Raw genomic sequence first — 18,302 nt, 5'->3', positions numbered from 1 at the left:
TTAGTGATGTTGGGTGAGGGATAAATATTGGCCCCAGGACACCGGGGAGAACTCCCCCCTGCTCTTCTTCCAATAGTGGCCGTGGGATCTTTTACATCCACCTGAGAGGGCAGACGGGGCCTCGGTTTAACGTCTCATCCGAAAGACGGCATCTCCGACAGTGCGGCGTTCCCTCAGTACTGCCGCTCCGACAGTGCGGCGCTCCCTCAGTACCGCCCCTCCGACAGTGCGGCGCTCCCTCAGTACCGCCCCTCCGACAGTGCGGCGCTCCCTCAGTACTGCCCCTCTGACAGTGCGGCGCTCCCTCAGTACCGCCCTTCCGACAGTGCGGCGCTCCCTCAGTACCGCCCCTCCGACAGTGCGGCTCTCCCTCAGTACTGCCCCTCCGACAGTGCGGCTCTCCCTCAGTACCGCCCCTCCGACAGTGCGGCGCTCCCTCAGTACCGCCCCTCCGACAGTGCGGCGCTCCCTCAGTACTGCCCCTCCGACAGTGCGGCGCTCCCTCAGTACTGCCCCTCTGACAGTGCGGCGCTCCCTCAGTACCGCCCTTCCGACAGTGCGGCGCTCCCTCAGTACCGCCCCTCCGACAGTGCGGCGCTCCCTCAGTACCGCCCCTCCGACAGTGCGGCGCTCCCTCAGTACCGCCCCTCCGACAGTGCGGCGCTCCCTCAGTACCGCCCCTCCGACAGTGCGGCGCTCCCTCAGTACCGCCCCTCCGACAGTGCGGCGCTCCCTCAGTACCGCCCCTCCGACAGTGCGGCGCTCCCTCAGTACCGCCCCTCCGACAGTGCGGCGCTCCCTCAGTACCGCCCCTCCGACAGTGCGGCGCTCCCTCAGTACCGCCCCTCCGACAGTGCGGCGCTCCCTCAGTACCGCCCCTCCGACAGTGCGGCGCTCCCTCAGTACCGCCCCTCCGACAGTGCGGCGCTCCCTCAGTACCGCCCCTCCGACAGTGCGGCGCTCCCTCAGTACCGCCCCTCCGACAGTGCGGCGCTCCCTCAGTACCGCCCCTCCGACAGTGCGGCGCTCCCTCAGTACCGCCCCTCCGACAGTGCGGCGCTCCCTCAGTACCGCCCCTCCGACAGTGCGGCGCTCCCTCAGTACCGCCCCTCCGACAGTGCGGCGCTCCCTCAGTACCGCCCCTCCGACAGTGCGGCGCTCCCTCAGTACTGACCCTCCGACAGTGCGGCGCTCCCTCAGTACCGCCCCTCCGACAGTGCGGCGCTCCCTCAGTACTGACCCTCCGACAGTGCAGCGCTCCCTCAGTACTGCCCCTCCGACAGTGCGGCGCTCCCTCAGTACTGACTCTCCGACAGTGCGGCGCTCCCTCAGTACTGACCCTCCGACAGTGCGGCGCTCCCTCAGTACTGCCCCTCCGACAGTGCGGCGCTCCCTCAGTACCGCCCCTCCGACAGTGCGGCGCTCCCTCAGTACTGACCCTCCAACAGATCCAATAGTAACTTTCAAAAGGGTTTTTGGATAAATACTTGAACGGGAACAATGTGCAGGGCTGTGGGGAAAGAGCAGGGGGGAGTGGGACTAATCGGAGCGCTCGTTCAAAGAGCCGGCACAGGCACGGTGGGCCGAATGGCCACTTTCGGTGCTGTATCATTCTAGATAATAGGTGCGTTAACAGTAAGTAACAAATACTGGAGATGAAGGAATTCTGAATTAAAAACAGCAATTGCTTGAAACACTCGGGACGAGGACCACCTGTTCGGGGGTAAAAAAGCGACAACTGCTCCAACTCTTTAAAATGTCGACGACTATTCGGAAATGAGGGCGAGTTGAAAGTTGGGAGATCTGAATCGAGGAGTTTGCGATGGACAAGTGCCTTTTCGGCCTAGCGCAGGCTCCGAGCCTCCAGTAATACTGAGCACAGTTATCTGAGGGAGGACATCCCTGCCTTGGAGACGGTGCAACGAAGGTTCACTAGATTGATTCCTGGGATGACAGGGTTGTCCTATGAGGAGTGATTGAGTAGACTGGGCTGATACTCTGTGGAGTTTAGAAGAATGAGAGGTGATCTCATTGAAACATACAAGATTCTGAGGGGGATTGACAGGGTCGGTGCTGAGAGGCTGTTTCCCCCTGGCTGGAGAGTCTGGAACCAGGGGTCACAGTCTCAGGATAAGGGGTCGGCCATTTAGGACTGAGATGAGGAGGAATTTCTTCACTCAGAGGGCGGTGAATCTTTGGAATTCTCTGCCCCAGAGGGCTGTGGAGGCTCAGTCGTTGAGTCTATTCAAGGCTGAGATCGAGAGATTTTTGGACTCTCGGGGAATCGAGGGATCGGGCGGGAGAGTGGAGTTGAGGTCGAAGATCAGCCGTGATCTTATTGAATGGCGGAGCAGGCTCGAGGGGCCGAATGGCCGACTCCTGCTCCTAATTCTTATGTTCTTATGTTCTTTTGTTATCTGTTACGATCTTCCCGTCTATAAGTATCGCTGGAATGTTGGATATTCACTGCGACTGAACGAATAAAGACATGCTCGGCAACAGTGGATTCGTATTTCGGCACCAATTTATCACATCTCTTAAACAGCACGAAACCCTGTGAATCAACGGATATATAATCGCTTGCTTCAATGCGGCAACCATTTTGTGCACAGCCAGATCCCACAAACAGCAATGACAGGCAGGTGAACCAGTACAGCTAGTGTTGGATGTGGGAGGAGAACTTCCCCACTGCTCTTCTTCCAATAGCGCCCGTGGGATCTTTTACATCCACCTGAGAGAGCAGACGGGGCCTCGGTTTAACGTCTCATCTGAAAGACGGCACCTCCGACAGTGCAGCGCTCCCTCAGTACCGCCCCTCCGAAAGTGCGACGCTCCCTCAGTACTGCCCCTCCGACAGTGCGGCGCTCCCTCAGTACTGCCCCTCCGACAGTGCGGCGCTCCCTCAGTACTGCCCCTCCGACAGTGCGGCGCTCCCTCAGTACCGCTCCTCCCACAGTGCGGTGCTCCCTCAGTACCGCCCCTCCGACAGTGCGGCGCTCCCTCAGTACTGCCCCTCCGACAGTGCGGCGCTCCCTCAGTACCGCCCCTCCGACAGTGCGGCGCTCCCTCAGTACTGACCCTCCGACAGTGCGGCGCTCCCTCAGTACTGCCCCTCCGACAGTGCGGCGCTCCCTCAGTACCTTCCCTCTGACAGTGTGGCGCTCCCTCAGTACTGCCCCTCCGACAGTGCGGCGCTCCCTCAGTACCTTCCCTCCGACAGTGCGGCGCTCCCTCAGTACTGCCCCTCCGACAGTGCGGCGCTCCCTCAGTACTGCCCCTCCCACAGTGCGGCGCTCCCTCAGTACTGCCCCTCCGACAGTGCGGCGCTCCCTCAGTACCGCCCCTCCGACAGTGCGGCGCTCCCTCAGTACTGCCCCTCCGACAGTGCGGCGCTCCCTCAGTACCGCCCCTCCAACAGTGCGGCGCTCCCTCAGTACCGCCCCTCCGACAGTGCGGCGCTCCCTCAGTACTGCCCCTCCGACAGTGCGGCGGTCCCTCAGTACTGCCCCTCCGACAGTGCGGCGCTCCCTCAGTACCGCCCCTCGGACAGTGCGGCGCTCCCTCAGTACCGCCCCTCCGACAGTGCGGCGCTCCCTCAGTACTGCCCCTCCGACAGTGCGGCGCTCCCTCAGTACTGCCCCTCCGACAGTGCGGCGCTCCCTCAGTACTGCCCCTCCGACAGTGCGGCGCTCCCTCAGTACTGCCCCTCGGACAGTGCGGCACTCCCTCAGTACCGCCCCTCCGACAGTGCGGCGCTCCCTCAGTACTGCCCCTCCGACAGTGCGGCGCTCCCTCAGTACTGCCCCTCCGACAGTGCGGCGCTCCCTCAGTACCGTCCCTCCGACAGTGCGGCGCTCCCTCAGTACTGCCCCTCCGACAGTGCGGCGCTCCCTCAGTACTGCCCCTCCGACAGTGCGGCGCTCCCTCAGTACTGCCCCTCGGACAGTGCGGCGCTCCCTCAGTACTGCCCCTCCGACAGTGCGGCGCTCGCTCAGTACCGCCCCTCCGACAGTGTGGCGCTCCCTCAGTACTGCCCCTCGGACAGTGCGGCGCTCCCTCAGTACCGCCCCTCCGACAGTGCGGCGCTCCCTCAGTACTGCCCCTCCGACAGTGCGGCGCTCGCTCAGTACCGCCCCTCCGACAGTGCGGCACTCCCTCAGTACTGCCCCTCCGACAGTGCGGCGCTCGCTCAGTACCGCCCCTCCGACAGTGCGGCGCTCCCTCAGTACTGCCCCTCGGACAGTGCGGCGCTCCCTTTGTACTGCACTGGGGAGGGTCGGCCTGGATTATGGGCTCAAGTCTCTGGATTGAGGTCTTGAACCCGTTAACCTTCTGATCCAGAGGCGAGAGCGATACTGACTGAACAACAACAACAACATTTATTTATCTCGCGCCTTTAACCGAGTGAAACGTCCCAAGGCCCTTCACAGGAAAGTTATCAAACAAAATTTGACACCGCGCCACATCAGGAGATATTAGGAACAGGCGACCAAAAGCTCGGTCAAAGAGGTCGGTTTTAAGCAGCGTCTTAAAGGAGGAGAGAGAGGCGGAGAGGTTTAGGGAGGTAATTCCAGAGCTTCGCGCCTATAGGAACAGGAGGAGGCCATTCAGCTGCTCGAGCCTGTTCCCCCAGTCAATGAGATCGTGGGTGATCTGTGACCAAACTCCATCTACCTGCCTTTGCCCCGTATCCCTCAATACCTCTGGTTAACAAAAATCCACCAATCTCAGATTTAAAATTAACAATCGACCCCCAGCTTCAATTGCCCTTTGTGGAAGAGAGTTCCAAACTTCTACCACCCTGTGTGTGTCGAAGTGTTTCCTAACTTCACTCCTGAAAGGTCTGGCTCTAATTTTTAGACTCTGTCCCCTAGTCCTAGACTCCCCAACCCGCGGAAATAGTTTCTCTCTCTCTACCCTGTCAGTTCCCCTCAATATCTTGAAAACTTCGATTAACTCACCCCTTAACCTTCTAAATTTCAGGGAATACGACCCTGGTTGTGTAATCTCTCCTCGTAATTTAACCCCTTGGAGTCCGGGTATCATTCTGGTAAACCTACGCTGCCCTCCCTCGAAGACATCCTTCCTAAGGTGTGGGGCCCAGAACTGCTCCCAGTGCTCCAGGTGTGGTCGAACCACGGCTTTGTACAGCTGCAGCATAACTTCGACCCCCTTGTATTCTAGTCCTCCAGATATAAAGGCCAGCATTCCATTAGCATTATTGATTATTTTCTGTACCTGTTCCTGACATTTTAATGATCGATGTACCTGGACCCCCAAGTCTCTTTGGCCCTCCACTGTTTTTAGTTTTTCACCATTTAGGAAGTTCCCTGTTCGATCATTTCTAGGTCCAAAGTGGATGACCTCTCACTTGCCTACATTGAAATCCATTTGCTACAGTTTTGCCCATTCACTATCAGTACATCTATCAATATATCTTTGTCATTTTATACTTATATCTACAATGCCACCTATCTTTGTGTCATCGGCAAACTTGGATTCGTAGCTTTCTATCTCTCGGCGGCTGAAGGCACGGCCGCCAATGGTGGAGCGATTAAAATCGGGGGGATGGGCGAGAGGCCAGAATTGGAGGAGCGCAGAGATCTCGGAGGGTTGCAGGGGCTGGAGGAGGTCACAGAGATCGGGAGGGAGGGGCGAGGAGGCCAGGGAGAGATTTGAAAGCAGGTGTTGCTCAACCGGGAGCCAGTGTAGGTCAGCGAGCACGGAGGGACGATGGATGAATGGGACTCGGTGCGAGGTAGGGCGTGCGGGGGAAGCCAAGTTTTGGACCAGCTGGGGTTGGTGGAAGGTGGAGTTGAATCTTAGCTTCCCCGCCGCCCAGCTACCTGCGCGATCTTGCCCGTAGCTTGGCCGGGGCGGGTGGCTGCGGGGGAAGGGGGGGGGTGGTTTGGAGCAAAACCGAGACCCTCCACTCCGTCCTCAGGAGCAAGATGGCATCCTAATTCCCCGCTGCGACCTCGCCCGTCCCCCATCCAATGTTCCCTGGATCGATTCCTGTTGCCCAGTGTCAGCAAAACTGTTGGGGAGTTTTACCGCCTCGCCTTAAGTGTGTCGGCTATACGTTTCGCTATTTTTTTTGTCTTAAGCAAGATCACATGCTTCTATTTATAATTTGCTTCCATCTCTCCTTGACTCCGATTGTGTGTTGCTGTAGCTATAAGGTTGCGAGATTGACAGTGACGTGCGAACTGCCAGCATCTCCTCCCTTTTATGACTTGCGAATAGTTGCTTTCAGTGTGTGTGTGTGTGTGCCGTATTTTATTTTCCGCTTTTTATTCTCTCTTGGTTTTATTTTTGTTTCCGCCCTCTTGCCTTGTGTTTTTTTTCCCCTTTTCTGTTGGTTCTTGTCTTTGACTCGATGTGTTTTCTTCTTGTACTGTAGGTCTGTTAACACTCTCCACCAGTTTTGCTGTCCTGCTCCATTGCACAACACCTATCTAGGTAACCCTGCGAGACACACAGACTGCAGGTAAGCGTAGACTACACACCTGCTTCCGCCGCCCACGCGCCCCCGCTGCCAGCCCACGCGCCCCCGCTGCCCGCCCACCCACCCCCACTGCCCGCCCACGCGCCCCCATTGCCCGCCCACGCGCCCCCGCTGCCCGCCCACGCGCCCCCACTGCACTCCCCAACCCCATCCCCCCCCCGCCGCTGCACCTTGGCACCCGCACACTGTAAAGGCCTTCGCGGGAAGGGGCTTTGGATCCGACTGGATCCTATTTCCCCCTCCTCCCCTCCCGCTCACTGCCCCCAGTTACTCCCCCCCTTAAAGCGACACCACTTCACCCACACCCTGTGCCACCGCCTGCCTGCCCACCCGCCCTTTCTGTCATCAACAGTAGGAAGAGTCTAGCGTCAGTTATCTGGAATGGCCCGGCTTTGTTTCGGTCGGTGCGGGATTGGGAATTAGTACTGACACAGTCCCAGGGAGCCCCTGTAACTATTGACACACTCCCGGGGACCCCCTGTAAATACTGACACACTCCCAGGGAGCCCCTGTAACTATTGACACACTCCCGGTGACTCCCTGTAAATACTGACACACTCCCGGGGACTCCCTGTAAATACTGACACACTCCCGGGGACCCCCTGTAACTATTGACACACTCCCGGGGACCCCCTGTAAATACTGACACATTCCCAGGGACTCCCTGTAAATACTGACACACTCCCAGGGACTCCCTGTAAATACTGACACACTCCCAGGGACTCCCTGTAAATACTGACACACTCCCGGGGACCCCCTGTAACTATTGACACACTCCCGGGGACCCCCTGTAAATACTGACACATTCCCAGGGACTCCCTGTAAATACTGACACACTCCCAGGGACTCCCTGTAAATACTGACACACTCCCAGGGACTCCCTGTAAATACTGACACATTCCCAGGGACTCCCTGTAAATACTGACACACTCCCAGGGACTCCCTGTAAATACTGACACATTCCCAGGGACTCCCTGTAAATACTGACACATTCCCAGGGACTCCCTGTAAATACTGACACACTCCCAGGGACTCCCTGTAAATACTGACACACTCCCGGGGACTCCCTGTAAATACTGACACATTCCCAGGGACTCCCTGTAAATACTGACACACTCCCAGGGACTCCCTGTAAATACTGACACACTCCCAGGGACCCCCTGTAAATACTGACACACTCCCAGGGACTCCCTGTAAATACTGACACACTCCCAGGGACTCCCTGTAAATACTGACACACTCCCGGGGACTCCCTGTAAATACTGACACATTCCCAGGGACTCCCTGTAAATACTGACACACTCCCAGGGACTCCCTGTAAATACTGACACACTCCCAGGGACTCCCTGTAAATACTGACACATTCCCAGGGACTCCCTGTAAATACTGACACACTCCCAGGGACTCCCTGTAAATACTGACACACTCCCAGGGACTCCCTGTAAATACTGACACACTCCCGGGGCTCCCTGTAAATACTGACACACTCCCGGGGCTCCCTGTAAATACTGACACACTCCCGGGGACCCCCTGTAAATACTGACACATTCCCAGGGACTCCCTGTAAATACTGACACACTCCCAGGGACTCCCTGTAAATACTGACACACTCCCAGGGACTCCCTGTAAATACTGACACACTCCCGGGGCTCCCTGTAAATACTGACACACTCCCGGGGACTCCCTGTAAATACTGACACACTCCCGGTAACTCCCTGTAAATACTGACACACTCCCGGGGACTCCCTGTAAATACTGACACACTCCCGGTGACTCCCTGTAAATACTGACACACTCCCGGGGACTCCCTGTAAATACTGACACACTCCCGGGGACTCCCTGTAAATACTGACACACTCCCAGGGACTCCCTGTAAATACTGACACACTCCCGGGGACCCCCTGTAAATACTGACACACTCCCGGGGGCCCCTGTAAATACTGACACACTCCCGGGGACCCCTGTAACTATTGACACACTCCCAGGGACTCCCTGTAAATACTGACACACTCCCGGGGACCCCCTGTAAACACTGAAACAGTCCCGGGGACCCCCTGTAAATACTGACACACTCCCCGGGACCCCCTGTAAATACTGACACACTCCCGGGGACCCCCTGTAAATACTGACACACTCCCGGGGACCCCCTGTAAATACTGACACACTCCCGGGGCTCCCTGTAAATACTGACACACTCCCGGGGACCCCCTGTAAATACTGACACACTCCCGGGGACCCCCTGTAAATACTGACACACTCCCGGGGACCCCCTGTAAATACTGACACACTCCCAGGGACTCCCTGTAAATACTGACACACTCCCGGGGACCCCCTGTAAATACTGACACATTCCCAGGGACTCCCTGTAAATACTGACACACTCCCGGTGACTCCCTGTAAATACTGACACACTCCCGGGGACTCCCTGTAAATACTGACACACTCCCGGGGACTCCCTGTAAATACTGACACACTCCCGGGGACTCCCTGTAAATACTGACACACTCCCGGGGACTCCCTGTAAATACTGACACACTCCTGGGGACCCCCTGTAAATACTGACACACTCCCGAGGAATCCCTGTAAATACTGACACACTCCCGGGGACCCCCTGTAACTATTCACACACTCCCAGGGACTCCCTGTAAATACTGACACACTCCCGGGGACCCCCTGTAAATACGGACACACTCCCGGGGACCCCTGTAACTATTGACACACTCCCAGGGACTCCCTGTAAATACTGACACACTCCCGGGGACCCCCTGTAAACACTGAAACAGTCCCGGGGACCCCCTGTAAATACTGACACACTCCCCGGGACCCCCTGTAAATACTGACACACTCCCGGGGACCCCCTGTAAATACTGACACACTCCCGGGGACCCCCTGTAAATACTGACACACTCCCGGGGCTCCCTGTAAATACTGACACACTCCCGGGGACCCCCTGTAAATACTGACACACTCCCGGGGACCCCTTGTAAATACTGACACACTCCCCGGGGACCCCCTGTAAATACTGACACACTCCCGGGGACCCCCTGTAAATAATGACACACTCCCGGGGACCCCCTGTAAATACTGACACACTCCCAGGGACTCCCTGTAAATACTGACACACTCCCGGGGACACCCTGTAAATACTGACACACTCCCGAGGACCCCCGTAAATACTGACTCACTCCCCGGGGACACCTTGTAAATACTGACACACTCCCGGGGACCCCCTGTAAATACTAACCCACTCCCGGGGACACCTTGTAAATACTGACTCACTCCCGGGGACCCCCTGTAAATACTGACACACTCCCGGGTACCCCCTGTAAATAATGACACACTCCTGGGGACCCCTGTAAATACTGACACACTCCCGGGGACCCCCTGTAAATACTGACACACTCCCGGGAACTCCCTGTAAATACTGACACACTCCCGGGGACTCCCTGTAAATACTGACACACTCCCGGGGACACCCTGTAAATACTGACACACTCCCGGGGACCCCCTGTAAATACTGACGCACTCCCCGGGGACCCCCTGTAAATACTGACACACTCCCGGGGACCCCCTGTAAATACTGACACACTCCCGGGGACCCCCTGTAAATACTGACACACTCCCTGGGACCCCCTGTAAATACTGACACACTCCCGGGGACCCCCTGTAAATACTGACACACTCCCGGGGCTCCCTGTAAATACTGACACACTCCCGGGGACTCCCTGTAAATACTGACACACTCCCGGGGACTCCCTGTAAATAATGACACACTCCCGGGGACCCTCTGTAAATACTGACACACTGCCGGGGACCCCCTGTAAATACTGACACACTCCCGGGGACTCCCTGTAAATACTGACACACTCCCGGGGACTCCCTGTAAATACTGACACACTCCCGGAGATCCCCCGGTAAATACTGACGCACTCCCAGGGACCCCATGTAAGTACTGACACACTCCCGGGGACCCCCTGTAAATACTGACACACTCCCGGGGACCCCCTGTAAATACTGACACGCTCCCGGGGAACCCCTGTAAATACTGACACACTCCCGGGGACCCCCTGTAAATACTGACACACTCCCCGGGACCCCTGTAAATACTGACGCACTCCCGGGATCCCCTGTAAATACTGACACACTCCCGGGGACTCCCTGTAAATACTGACACGCTCCCGGGGACCCCCTGTAAATACTGACACACTCCCGGGGACCCCATGTAAATACTGACACACTCCCGGGACCACCTGTAAACACTGACACACTCCCGGTGACCCCCCTGTAAATACTGACACACACTGATATCCCACGGAGCCCTGGTGTAAAGATTAATATTGCAGAGTCTGAATGAGAGTAATTGTCTTAAACGTGATTTGATGTTAACATGTATGATCCTTCCGCACCATGTCATGTCTGTTTTGTGTGCTGTGCTTGCTGTGCTTTCTGTGCCTGCACGCCCCATCATCGCTAATCATCCAGTTAAAGAATAGATAGAATAAAGATTCTTGTACATCAGTAGAAATACAGTCAGTAGCATAAGGCGCTGGGGGAGAGGGGTTACTGAGTGACAGTGTGAGGGAGCTGGATTAACATCAGTAGAGATAGAATCAGTAAAATAGTGCGCTGGGGGAGAGGGGTTACTCAGTGACAGTGTGAGGGAGCTGGATTATCATCAGTAGATATACAGTCAGTAACACGGCACTGGGGGAGAGGGGTTCCTGAGCGGCAGTGTGCGGGAGCTGGATTAACATCAGTAACACAGGGCGCTGGGGGAGAGGGGTTACTGAGTGACAGTGTGAGGGAGCTGGATTAACATCAGTAGAGATACAGCCAGTAACACAGGATGCTGGGGGCGAGGGGTTACTGAGTGACAGTGTGAGGGAGCTGGATTAACATCAGTAGAGATACAGTCAGTAACACAGGGCGCTGGGGGAGAGGGGTTACTGAGTGACAGTGTGAGGGTGCTGGATTAACATCAGTTGAGATACAGTCAGTAACACGGCGCTGGGGGAGAGGGGTCACTGAGTGACAGTGTGAGGGAGCTGGATTAACATCAGTAGAGATACAGTCAGTAACACAAGTCGCTGGGGGGAGAGGGGTTACTGAATGACAGTGTGAGGGAGCTGGATTAACATCAGTAGAGATACAGTCAGTAACACAGGGCGCTGGGGGAGAGGGGTTACTGAGTGACAGTGTGAAGGAGCTGGATTAACATCAGTAGAGATACAGTCAGTAACAGTGCGCTGGGGGAGAGGAGTTACTGAGTGACAGTGTGAGGGAGCTGGATTAACATCAGTAGAGATACAGTCAGTGACACAGGGCGCTGGGGGAGAGGGGTTACTGAGTGACAGTGTGAGGGAGCTGGATTAACATCAGTAGAGATACAGTCAGTAACACGGCACTGGGGGAGAGGGGTTACTGAGTGACAGTGTGAGGGAGCTGGATTAACATCAGTAGAGATACAGTCAGTAACACAGGTCACTGGGGGTGAGGGGTTACTGAGTGACAGTGTGAAGGAGCTGGATTAACATCAGTAGAGATACAGTCAGTAACACGGTGCTGGGGGAGAGGGGTTACTGAGTGACAGTGTGAGGGGCTGGATTAACATCAGTAGAGATACAGTCAGTAACACGGCGCTGGGGGGAGAGGGGTTACTGAGTGACAGTGTGAGGGAGCTGGATTAACATCAGTAGAGATACAGTCAGGAACACAGGGCAGTGGGTTTACTGAGTGACAGTGTGAGGGACCTGGATTAACATCAGTAGAGATACAGTCAGTAACACGGCGCTGGGGGAGAGGGGTTACTGAGTGACGGTGTGAGGGCGCTAGATTAATCTTCAGTAGAGATACAGTCTGACACAGCGCGCTGGGGGAGAGGGGTTACTGAGTGACAGTGTGAGGGAGCTGGATTAACATCAGTAGAGATACAGTCAGTAACACAGGGCGCTGGGGGAGAGGTGTTACTGAGTAACAGTGTGAGGGAGCTGGATTAACATCAGTAGAGATACAGTTAGTGACACAGGACGCTGGGGGAGAGGGGTTACTGAGTGACATTGTGAGGAAGCTGGATTAACATCAGCAGAGATACAGTCAGTGACACAGGGCGCTGGGGGAGAGGGGTTACTGAGTGACAGTGTGAGGGAGCTGCATTAACATCAGTAGAGATACTGTCAGTAACAAAGGCGCTGGGGGAGAGTGGTTACTGAGTGACAGTGTGAGGGAGCTGGATTAACATCAGTAGAGATACAGTCAGTAACACCGGGCGCTGGGGGAGAGGGGTTACTGAGTGACAGTGTGAGGGAGCTGGATTAACATCAGTAGAGATACAGTCAGTAACACAGGGCGCTGGGGGAGAGGGGTTACTGAGTGATAGTGTGAGGGAGCTGGATTAACATCAGTAGAGATACAGTCAGTAACACCGGGCGCTGGGGGAGAGGGGTTACTGAGTGACAGTGTGAGGGAGCTGGATTAACATCAGTAGAGATACAGTCAGTAACACCGGGCGCTGGGGGAGAGGGGTTACTGAGTGACAGTGTGAGGGAGCTGGATTAACATCAGTAGAGATACAGTCAGTAACACAGTGCGCTGGGGGAGAGGGGTTACTGAGCAGCAGTGTGCGGGAGCTGGATTAACATCAGTAACATAGGGCACTGGAGGAGAGGGGTTACTGAGTGAAAGTGTGAGGGAGCTGGATTAACATCAGGAGAGATACAGTCAGTAACACAGGGTGCTGGGGGAGAGGGGTTACTGAGCGGCAGTGTCAGGGAGCTGGATTAACATCAGTAACACAGGGCGCTGGGGGAGAGGGGTTACTGAGCGACAGTGTGAGGGAGCTGGATTAACATCAGTAGAGATACAGTCAGTAACACAGGGCGCTGGGGGAGAGGGGTTACTGAGTGACAGTGTGAGGGAGCTGGATTAACATCAGTAGAGATACAGTCAGTGACACAGGGCGCTGGGGGAGAGGGGTTACTGAGTGACAGTGTGAGGGAGCTGGATTAACATCAGTTGAGATACAGTCAGTGACACAGGGCGCTGGGGGAGAGGGGTTACTGAGTGACAGTGTGAGGGAGCTGGATTAACATCAGTAGAGATACAGTCAGTGACACTGGACGCTGGGGGAGAGGGGTTTCTGAGTGACAGTGTGAGGGAGCTGGATTAACATCAGTAGAGATACAGTCAGTAACACAGGGTGCTGGGGGGAGAGGTGTTACTGAGTGACAGTGTGAGGGAGCTGGATTAACATCAGAAGAGATACAGTCAGTAACACAGGGCGCTGGGGGAGAGGGGTTACTGAGTGACAGTGTGAGGGAGCTGGATTAACATCAGTAGAGATGCAGTCAGTAACACAGGGCGCTGGGGGGAGAGGGGTTACTGAGTGACAGTGTGAGTGAGCTGGATTAACATCAGTAGAGATACAGTCAGTAACAGGGCACTGGGGGGAGAGGGGTTACTGACTGACAGTGTGAGGGAACTGGATTAACATCAGTAGAGATACAGTCAGTAACACAGGGTGCTGGGGGGAGAGGGGTTACTGAGTGACAGTGTGAGGGAGCTGGGTTAACATCAGTAGAGATACAGTCAGTAACACAGGGCAGTGGGGGAGAGGGGTTACTGAGTGACAGTGTGAGGGAGCTGGATTAACATCAGTAGAGATACAGTCAGTGACACACGGCGCTGGGCGAGAGGGATTACTGAGTGACAGTGTGAGGGAGCTGGATTAACATCAGTAGAGATACAGTCAGTAACACAGGGCGCTGGGGGAGAGGGGTTGCTGAGTGACAGTGTGAGGGAGCTGGATTAACATCAGTAGAGATACAGTCAGTAACACAGGGCGCTGGGGGGAGAGGGGTTACTGAGTGACAGTGTGAGGAGCTGGATTAACATCAGTAGAGATACAGTCAGTAACACAGGGCGCTGGGGGGAGAGGGGTTACTGAGTGACAGTGTGAGGGAGCTGGATTTCCAACGCTTGAAAGGGGGTCCTGATGGCGAGACTCCCTTTAACGTGTTGTGACGGTTGATCCCCACCCAAAGCGTTAGAAAGGATGCTGTCGTTGAATGTGTGTCGAGTGGGCATGCCGTGATTGAGAGTTTTACAGCACTCTTGCAAAGTTGCGCTGTTCCATTGCTCCAGTGTTGCAAACCTCTCCTCTCTCTTTTATCTTCTCCATCCACCCCTCGCTTGCAGATTGGAGGATGATGACGAGGTGCACCAATTTTGCTGCCCAGCCTCCGAATGTAGTAGCCCCTCTTCCAGGTAACCAGGGAAGGACGATTCCTCCCTTCCGCCCTCTCTTCTCGTTCCCCCCCTACTTTGCCCCCATCTCCCCGAGTCCTGCGACCACACACAGGCCCAAAGACGCACTCGACCCACGACACAGGCGGATGAAGATTGGGGCGGGGGGGAGGAGGAGGAGGAGGAGGAGGACTCTTCGCCTGCACCTTCGACACACCAAACTCTTCCTCACTTTATCGTCCGCCTCACCTTTTCACCCGGCCGTGGGCCTCTCTCGCTCTCCCCGACTGACCAATCAGAACTTGAAGGGGAGTGGGACGGACCGGGCCGGTCCGGCTCGACGATGCCAACATTCTCACCGGGGCTCCCAGATGTCTGCCTTGTATTCCGCCAGTCGGGGGAGCTGGAGCCGGACCGTCCTGAACGCGCCGGCATGTTGGTGCCTCTGATCTTCACTTCTGCCGAAACCTTGTCCTGCCTCCAAGCATGCTCTCGGTCTACTCAGACTCGTACCTTCAATCGATTCAGCGCTGATGAGCCCTGTCACCAGCCGACCCGTCCGAGGAACCGTCAAGTCTTTTGCAACACTGAAGAACATCTTACAGACTACGTACGGGTCATTATTTTCGCCGATCTGCTTGTGGTTTTTTTCCCCCCCCCACCGAGAACTCTTCGTGACGTCCTTGCGGTGCGGCCTTCAAGGGAAGGGAGGTGATGGATTGTTAACTCTCTGGAAATCTAGAGCGCTGGCGCTGTGGGTTTTTTTTTTTGTGGCTCGGCTCATGGCTCGCGTGACGAAAGGATACCCGCCCAACAGTGGGGAAGCGGAGAGGCCCGCCTCGGAGGGAGACGGGAACCCGGGCTGACAAGGGTTCAATGGCCGGTGACTGCAAAGGGAGGGACCTCCTGGATCTGGCCGAGTTTTGCAACTGACTGCGTGCTGGCAAAGTGCTGGAGCAGGGGCCCACTTGGGTTGACCAACTCTTGGGTTCTGCGGTTGCCAAGGCGGGGCGGGGGGGGGGTGGCGGGCAGGCAAGGGCTCATTCGCCCGCAGCAGCGTTGACCAACTCTTGGGTGCCTTGAAGGGGGGGGCGGGCCAGGCCAGGGTCGTCCTCGGTCCTGCTGCAGTTTGCAATCCAATGCAAATTCACCCCCGCCCAATACGCCCCTTGAAGGCGGGAGACCTCCCTCAACTCCTCCCCATGAAGAGACCAGGCATCCATCTTGAGTGGAAAGTCAGCCCTAACCCTCCCGGCCTGTACCTCCTTGCCTATCAGTCATCCTGCTTTGAGTGTGCAGTGAAACTTCTACGATGAAACGAGTTTTAAAAAGAAAAATTTGATCTTGCACTTTTCAATTTCATTTTAAACAATAAAGAGAGAATATTATTCTAATAATGGAGTATTTCGGATCACAGCAACCTGGGGACAGTTTGCAAATGCTGAGAAGCGTAGGCTGTGAGATCTTGCCTTTTGACTTAATTCCTAACGGCAATGCTGAGAAATCGAACTGTAAAACCAGGTCCTAATGATCTAACATGTCTTTATAAATGCCAGTATTATACAAGAGGGGAAGAAAAAAAAAGCTTTCTGTTTGCCCGATCCTGATGATTAAAAGTTCGATGATTGTTGGACCTCTTGTGGTGTCGCTGTTTCCTTCTTTAACCTTCAGGCTGCAAGCCTTCTCGATCCGGAGCTCCCAAGGTAGGCTCCCCATTGAGGTGGGGGTGTGGGGCGGGTGGGCGGTCTCCTCAACGGAAACGTGGGTTCCACGGTGACACAGTGCGAGCCCTGGCATGGTGAGATAGTGATGGTGAGGCACTGGTAACAGCATAAGAAACAGGAGTGGGAGTCGGCCATTCGGCCCCTCGAGCCTGCTCCGCCATTCAATAAGATCATGGCTGATCTTCGACCTCAACTCCACTTTCCCGCCCGATCCCCCTATCCCTCGATTCCCCTAGAGTCCAAAAATCTATCAATCTCAGCCTTGAATATACTCAACAACTGAGCCTCCACAGCCCTCTGGGGCAGAGAATTCCAAAGATTCACCGCCCTCTGAGTGAAGATCAGCACTTCAGCTATGAAGAGAGACCGGACAGGCTGGGGTTGTTTTCCTTAGAGCAGAGAAGGCTGAGGGGGGACCTGATTTGAGGAGTACAAAATTATGAGGGGTGTAGATAGGGTGGATAGAAAGGAACTTTTCCCCTTAGTAGAGGGGTCAATAACCAGGGGGCATAGTTTCAAGGTAAGGGGCAGGAGGTTTAGAGGGGATTTGAGGAAAATCTTTTTCACCCAGAGGGTGGTTGGAATCTGGAACTCACTGCCTGAAAGGGTGGTAGAGGCAGGAACCCTCACAACATTCAAGAAGCATTTGGATGAGCACTTGAAACACCACAGCATACAAGGCTACGGACCAAGTGCTGGAAAATGGGATTAGAATAGACAGGGCTTGATGGTCGGCGCGGACACGATGGGCCGAAGGGCCTCTTTCTGTGCTGTATAACTCTGTGGGGGAAAAATTCAGTATCACCTCGTTTGGGGCGCCATTATCGGCCGTGCGCAAAGTTTAGCGCCTGGCGCTAATTATCGCCTCCGACGGCAAACTTGGCTTTTATCGCCCCCTGGGGGTGATTGGAGCGCTAAATCAGGCGCTTCACACCTGTCTTAAGGCACAAAGGCCGAGGAGCGAGGCGCTACCTCAGAGTGCTGGCGAAGCAAGGAAGGGCAAATCAAAATCAACCTGCAAAGTGCTGCTCAGTACTTAAAACTCCTTCACACAGCGTTGAATCTCTCCAGAAGTCTCTCTCTCGCTCGCAGACTGTGTGGTGCAAAAATGTCACCGACAAAAAAAGGCAGGAAGCGGTCGCCTTTAAATAGCGCTCCCCCAGTCCCTTTCTGACAGCAAAACGCTCCCCTCAACCTGTCGTTGCTAGCGGCAGGCGGTAAGGCAGGGGGCGCCACTCAATATCCGGTCCGGGGCGTTAACGGGGCATTGTGCGCTCGACTGACGTCAAGATCTGCCGGCGCAGGAGCTCGTGGCGGTAGTGTTTAGCGTCGCCGCAAAATGTCGAGTTAATTTCGCGAGCGGCGCCAACATCGCCGCGCCCGGGCGTTAGTGGCTTTGCGCCCCATTAGCGCCCTCGTAAGGCGCTAACGGGAGGCGCAAACAACTGAATATTTCCCCCATACTCTCTATGAAGAAATCAATCCTCATTTCACTCCTGATCCCTTATCCTGAGACTGTGACCCCTGGTTCTAGACTCTCCAGCCAGGGGGGAAACAGCCTCTCAGCATCGACCCTGTCAATCCCCCCTCAGAATCTTGCATGTTTCAATGAGATCGCCTCTCATTCTTCTAAACTCCAGAGAGTATCGGCCCAATCTACTCGATCTCTCCTCGCAGGATAGCCGGTGAAATAGTAGCACGGTGAAACACTGATACAGTGCGACCTCTCGGAACAGCGCAGTGCGATATTTTAATCTCCGACATTGTGGGGGAGGGGATTACCTGGAGTGATTATCTGGCGTAACTCAGGGTGAAGGGAGAGTTCTGTG

General features: G+C 55.6%; 1 long non-coding RNA gene across 1 annotated transcript in view; it reads left to right on the top strand.

The window, feature by feature from the left end:
* LOC147086683 (uncharacterized) overlaps window positions 1–15,765 on the top strand; it is a 70,960-nt gene extending 55,195 nt beyond the window's left edge. The window contains exons 2-3 of the long non-coding RNA XR_015075712.1: window positions 6,404–6,490; window positions 14,702–15,765. This is a non-coding gene — a long non-coding RNA (uncharacterized LOC147086683). The remainder of the gene's footprint in view (window positions 1–6,403; window positions 6,491–14,701) is intronic.
* Window positions 15,766–18,302: the final 2,537 nt, after the last annotated feature.

Source organism: Somniosus microcephalus, unplaced genomic scaffold (genome assembly GCF_052327205.1).
Source record: "Somniosus microcephalus isolate GS21.2 unplaced genomic scaffold, FLI_Smic_1.0 unresolved_chr7, whole genome shotgun sequence".
Lineage (NCBI taxonomy): Eukaryota > Metazoa > Chordata > Chondrichthyes > Squaliformes > Somniosidae > Somniosus > Somniosus microcephalus.
Note: the sequence above shows the minus strand (reverse complement) of the source record. Positions and strands in the feature narration are given on the sequence as shown.